At 42.2% G+C, this 6,687-nt stretch overlaps 1 protein-coding gene across 4 annotated transcripts in view; it reads right to left on the reverse strand.

The window, feature by feature from the left end:
• Positions 1-4,555, reverse strand: part of SCML4 (Scm polycomb group protein like 4) — a 122,697-nt gene extending 118,142 nt beyond the window's left edge. For 2 of the 4 annotated variants that reach the window (XM_050786745.1, XM_050786742.1), the window contains exon 1: positions 4,395-4,555. The gene's annotated coding sequence lies outside the window, so the exon portion shown is untranslated. Of the gene's footprint in view, positions 1-4,355 lie in introns of all 4 variants that reach the window. The other 2 variants (XM_050786744.1, XM_050786741.1) reach the window with 1 other exon arrangement.
• Positions 4,556-6,687: the final 2,132 nt, after the last annotated feature.

A 6,687-nucleotide genomic window follows, 5' to 3' on the forward strand; every position in this document is an offset into this window, starting at 1 on the left:
ATCACTGGGCTAAAAGACAACTAGTAAAACTGGTATAGTGATAGTCATCCCTGGGAAACATGCAATGTGGCTGTCAAAATCTGCTCCCATTACTTCAGAGTGTCAAATGGACTCAATGGAATGACTTTTCAGCTTAATACAAAGTGAGAACTGCCACCGGGTAGTAAATTCCTTTCTGTCCTAAAACAGTAGCCCAAGAAATAATCATCCCAAGAAGCAAGAGGTGTTTTATCTCCTCCGCAGTAGCTAAGGGCTTCTCCGGATGGCTAAGTGCTGATTTATTCCAGAATGCACAATTGCAGCTTGCTGCTGGTCTCCACCCCATCTGCCTGAAGGCAGGGATGTTCTTGTCTGTGTCAGAACTGCCTGCTTAACACAGCAGGAAGCCTTGTCACCGGTATCCAGCCCTGGCCACGTCTCTTGGCTGAGAGAAGCAGGATCCCAGCAATGCTAACATTTGAAAGATCCAGAGGGAAGAGAGGAGGCTGACTTTTGAAGGGATGATCTGCATCCATCACCACTTGCCTTCCAGATGCTATACCCAAATAGCAGTGTCCCTCCTGAGGCTGTCCCTGAATGCCACCCACCAGTGACCAGCAGCACTGGGAGGGGTGTGTGTGTGTGTGTGTGTGTGTGTGCATGTGTGTGCGTGTGTGCGTGTGCATGTCTCAGAAGGGCTGTTGTGGGGAAGGCTGCTCTGCAATGCTGAATGCTCCTGTCTGTGCCTCTTCAGACATTAATATATGCAGATCAGAAGAAGCTAAATTCCAAGCCTCTGTAAGCATGTCCAAAATGGCCCTGCTGCCCAAAGTGCCTCTTCAAGTCTCAATCTAAAGATCAGCATTTGACAAACCACGGGTGAGAGTTTGCAAAAACATGGAGTGAGCCCTTGCCAGAATTGAAACCAAGATGAGTGCAACAGCAACGAAAAAAGCTTAGAACCCACTGGCTGGCAGCCAAGGCGTTCGGACTTGGTATGGGCATATCAACAAATGCAGGGTTCGCCACGGCAATGTACAGCAGAGACTCTAGTAGAGATGTACAGCAGACTGGAGTACTGCGCTCTTGCAAATGCAGAAGTTTGGGGTGGGGAAAGGTAGAAAAGAAAAAAAAGAAGAAAGATAAAGTGACATATTCAAATGCAATTCAAACATTCCAAGCTACTCTTTTGACCTCAGAAATTTTATCATGATTTGGGTGATCCTAATGGTCTGTGGACCATGTTGGAAAATGTCACAATAGATGTTTGAATTAAAATCCAGTAGGTTTGCCAAAAGACCAATTGTTAAAAATTGGCAGCATTCCAGAGAACTTACTAGGCTGCATACTGCCCCGGGGCTGAGAGAACTGCTAATTCCAGAGAAAGTTAATTATCACCTTATTGATAAAAGGGTAATTTTTAAAGCTTGTGGTGTGGCTTTTGTGACTCATTAATTAAAATTTAGAGTAATTTACTACATACCCTGGTGGCTTTTGTTACATTATATCTGTACCAAGCCGTTTAATGTCTCTCCCAGGGGCTATTTTTAATCCCCCTCGCCTCGCCTCACCTGTCTGCTTTTGAAGGCAATGAAAACATTAAAAAACATGTAAATCTAAAACTAGCCTTTTGAGAGATTGCAGAATGAAGAAAGAAGATGTCCAGGGAGGCATGTTTTAAAAGTTCCTTCTTAGAAATGTCGAATTTGCCCACCAAAAGAGAGAAGCTTGTGTGATCACACCAAAGGCAATTGCTTTCACAAACTTCATCCGCAAAATGTTAGACAAGATTTTATGCTCCATGATAATTAGATTAAAAGAGGGTCTTTTCTCATCTCCTTTCCCTTCTTTCCCATTCCATCCCCAAATACAATCTGAGGGCTCAGGGGAAGAATGACACTGGAGATGCTTGCTATCCTAAGGCTCCCAGCCCAATGAGGGGTAGCATCGCCTCCCACGCTCTTCGGGACTTGTGGAGTGAGATGGGCACATCCCAGCTCCCTGGTATCTACCCATGTGATATTGAGGTTTCCAAGGGCAGGGACTTGGGGAGGAAAATTGTCCCGCAGATCCCTAACAGGGCCCTGTAAGTGCCTTTCAAGCTCCAGCCACCACCTCTGCCTGGACCAAAAGTTCTCTAAGGTGCCTGTCATAAAGGATGCGTGGACACGTGTGTGATGTGTCCTCAGGCCACACAAAATTGTAAACAGACCTATGAAGCACTCTAACATTTCAGCCTCCAGATTCCCAGAAAGGTTATTCCTCTCCGAGCATTCCTTGTTATGATTTCAGGGAACTTCAGTTAAGTTTCCTTAAATGTATTGAAATGAAGTATTTGAGATCCAAAATTGAGATTAAAAATACATAAACAGCAGAGATGATTTTCTCATCATTTCAAATTTTACAAATTACAAAAGTGTTTGTACTTTAGGGTAGTGCTTGAATTTTTTAATAGGAAATGTTACTGAATATTTTTTAAAGTCAATATTGTTTTGAACTCTCATTATAAAAGTTCTTGCAGCAAGTGACAGTATTTAAGTCTGGCTTGTTTTCTGTAGGCTGAGCTGCTTACCTTACCTGCCGCTTGCTAGAGGAGACAGCCTTTCACCCTCGCCCCCAGGAGTCGAGAACCAGAAAGTGAAACTGCTTCTGCTGGTTTCCCTGGCCTCGAAAACACACCATCAAAAGCAAAGAAATGATGAAAAGCAACTTACTCTTGTTTCTCTTGTTTTCTTGTCTTTCTATTACCATTCATTTACTCTTTTCTTTTTTTTTGCAGCAAGATAAAAGTAATTTTGGGGGCACAGGGAAGAAATGTAAACACGTTAAACATGAAAGAACTGGATTTTTGTGGGATTTGCACTTTTGTTATAATTCCACAAATGAAGCAAACTGATGAATTTACCAAAATATTTCAGAGCTCATCTGCATACACAATTTAAAAAGCTAAAGAAAACACATTCATATTTTTTAAAAATCTGTCAAAAAGCCTGTTTAAAAGTTAAAGATTGTGCAGCCACCAACTTTCCTAAAACTGAAGATTCTACGTTAACCTTTTATTTGAGTTTAGACGATCACACAGTACCGATTTTCCAGGTAATCTTCACCCAGCTGCTGTTGCTCAAATAGCCCCTCATTTTTTCAGACTCATTCTACCAAGCAACATAAAAAATGCTCCACAGAAATTTTATAACCCCCGGATAGTTTAACACATTAAGAATTCCTTTATAGTTATTTTTACATTTTTATGCTTTCACTCCAGATATTCTATTTTGCTTTAAAAAAAAAAAGTGGAGAAAAAAACACAGCTATAATCCTCATTCTTCAAAAATGGTTCCTCTGGTTGAAAAGAAAGAAAAACAGCATACAACAGAACACCCTGATTCTCAAGTGCCTGGATTACTTTCTCAAGTACTGTAGTGTCTGAGATCAGTAAAAAACCACTTTCTCAGAAAGCCACCGATTGTCTAACCCTCATGAGTACCGTCATGGAATCTAGAGACACCTCTCGTTCATGATCACAGATAGTGGAAAGAACTTTGACTCAAGCACCTCAACTCAGCAAGACAGCTCAGCAGCCTGCACCCTGGCCTCATCCACTGCTCCTGTCCAGCCAGCAAGCAACCTGGAAAGGACCCCTCATGCTCTGGGAGGAGCACATGGAAGCTGGTTCAAAACGCAGCACTCCACCTGGGAAGGAGGTGATTTTGAGCTTGGGAAAACTGCTGCTAATACTCCATAGTCACCAGGTTTTTTCCCCAAAAACGAATTAAAACCAGAAACTAGCAATAAATATTATTCTTGTTTATGCCTGATAAATTAGGAAATACCAGCACAAAGACATGTAAAATATTCTACCTGGCATATTTGAAATAAAATTAAATTGAAAAAAACCACTTTTACATGTTCATAACATACCAATTTAATAACCAAATTTTAGGCAAATATTTTTATCCCAAGACATACTATAGTTTTTTTAAATTAAAAAGCAAAACAAAGCAAAATTATCGTGAAGGGAAAAAAAATAACTAACCAGTTACTTGAGTTCACATTTGGAAAAAAATAACTTTCTAGGTATTTAAATGCAGAGTTAAAGAGTAATGAACATGTATATAGCCCGAATTTATAAACTATGTAATTCAATGTTACATTTTCCCCTCTGAGATCTGGTTAATAAATCAAATGCTGTACTTTGCATATGAGGAACTAAAGTTCACCTACTGGACTCAGTGGTTTTAGTGCAGGACACTCCTGTGCGTTGCCATAGAGGTGGGCATGCAACCCAGAAAAACTAAAACAGGTAACCTGTCATGCTGACAGTTACAAGAGAAAGATCCCGTGTCAACGGCACGCCTCCAATTGTGCATCTCCCTTACCTACAGCTTGTTCACCAGAGCCCTGAGCAGGTTGTTTACCAGGTCAGGAGTGTTGACTCAGAAGACAGATGACTTTCAGCACATGCAAACCGAGTATTGCAAAAGCTATCTTCCACCCGTGTTAGTAGCTCACAGTTAGTCTCCAGCAGCCTGCGCTCCAGCTGCAAACATCTCATTAGACTAATGCATTCAGCACAGGCAGAAAACTCGATTTACCATAGCTACAGCAATGAATTTCCATTACGATGACAGCTTCAACCACATCATGTCCGGAAAACCAGCCAACCACTGGCTTTTAAAGAACACACACATTTTACATGCAGAAAACGAGGCCTGTGTGTGTGTGTGTGTGTGTGTGTGTGTGTGTGTGTGTGTGTGTCGTGTTTCCTTCCTCTTAGCAGCCCAACTAAGAGAAATGTGCAGTGTAGCTTTTTGTCGATATGAGCTGCAAGGTAATGACACTTCTGCTTCTTTGGTAGTTACGTCCTTGTAATAACCTGAATTATGTCACAATGGTTAGAATGGGTGTTTCCAACATTTCACTTTTCATTACCCCTCCTCTGTTGCCATAGAAACCAGACTGTAACATCATCTCTTTGTCCCAATCCTGCAGCAGTGTGGGCCAACACCAGGCTTATAAGACACTGGTGATCTGAGAGAGTGAATGTTTGACTTTGAACAAATAAAACAAAAAGAAATATTACAACAGCATCATTGTTCGGGAGAGCCTGTGTGACTCCCAGAGCAGTGTGCCTATCCAGGTGTGTGCACACACCATGTTTGTACACATTAACTCAGCGGCTGCCCACAACACATGTGTACAGTTCATTAAAGCTGGCCCTGACTTTGGCTCCAGACCTGTGTGTGCGTGTGTAGGCATCTCTACCCACCTCGACGTGGTGGGACCTTCACAGGATAGAAACAGGGAAAGGGTGACTACTCATTCTCATGCCCCAGTGCATTTTCTGTGGGAAATCAATTCATGCTGGCGAAGGGACCTTTTCTTTTCCTTTCTATTTGTAAAGTGGAGCAGGGCTCCCCATTGCCCATTTCATCCACTCTGGGATATTGGCATATTCACAGGTATTTCCTACAAGATGAAACATCCATTCTACGAACATGCGGCTTACTCGTAGGGATGAGCAGCAAACAAATTTAGCCGGGACTAAATATCAACCAGGGCTAATTAAGGTTTAGGCCACGACCTGGCCAGTTACTGAGAGTGAAAAACACTGCAATTAACAACTTGAGGTTTCTCTGAATATATGTGCAGAGCACATTAGAAGTATGTAAGAAATCTCTCCTCTGAAATTTATTATGAAAATATAAAAAATTGTTTTAAGTCAAAGCCTTGTAATTAATTGAGCAAGAAGTAGTTCACTACTTTAGTTCATCAAATTTTGTTGTTTTGTGTGGGAAAAGGCAGGTTTGGTAGTTTGCCTTTTCATTTCGTATAAATTGATTTCACTAAAGAAGAAAGAGGAAGAGGAGAAGAAAAGAAAATAAGATGGATGGACCAGGTGCAGTGGCTCATGCCTGTAATCCCAGCACTTTGGGAGGCCGAGGCAGGTGGATCACTTGAGGTCAGGAGTTTGAGACCAGCCTGGCCAACATGGAGAAACCTTATCTCTACTAAAAATACAAAAATTAGCCAGGAAGCTTGGTGGTGCATGCCTGTAATTCCAGCTACTTGGGAGGCTGAGGCAGGAGAATCACTTGAACCTGGGAGGCGGAGGTTGCAGTGAGCTGAGATCGCGCCACTGCACTCCACCCTGGGTGACAGAGCGAAACTCCATCAAAAATGGAAGGAAGGAAGGAAGGAAGGAAGGAAGGAAGGAAGGAAGGAAGGAAGGAAGGAAGGAAGGAAGGAAGGAAGGGAAAACAAAAGAAGAAAAAAGAAAAGAAAAGAAAGACGATAGACGATTTAAATTTGGATAGCATCTGTGTCCCAGCTGCAGTGGTTATTATACTCACGCCCGTGGCCTCATACATGCCACACTACATTGAACTTGAAGCACCTGGAATGGGCTGAGATATTAGACCAGTTTTCACTCTAAAAAGTTTCTTAGGATAAAAAAAAAAAAATTTTTCTTAAGTAATCAGAAATATTCTCCAAGTCCTGTAACAGAAGAAAAAGGGTCGGCAGAATCTACCCAAAAGAAAGGAGTTGCTGGTTTTCCTCCCCAGCTCTGTGAGTGTTTCTCACTCTGATCCTCAGGCCCAACCTCCTTGCCTCCTCCCAGATGGGCTACCATTGTCCTTGTCCTCAAGGTGGGTGCATGGGGGAAGCAGCCACTGTCATCTAACAGGCCAACTTGGTAATAAAGCCTAC

Source organism: Macaca thibetana, chromosome 4 (assembly GCF_024542745.1).
Source record: "Macaca thibetana thibetana isolate TM-01 chromosome 4, ASM2454274v1, whole genome shotgun sequence".
Taxonomy (NCBI): Eukaryota; Metazoa; Chordata; class Mammalia; order Primates; family Cercopithecidae; genus Macaca; species Macaca thibetana.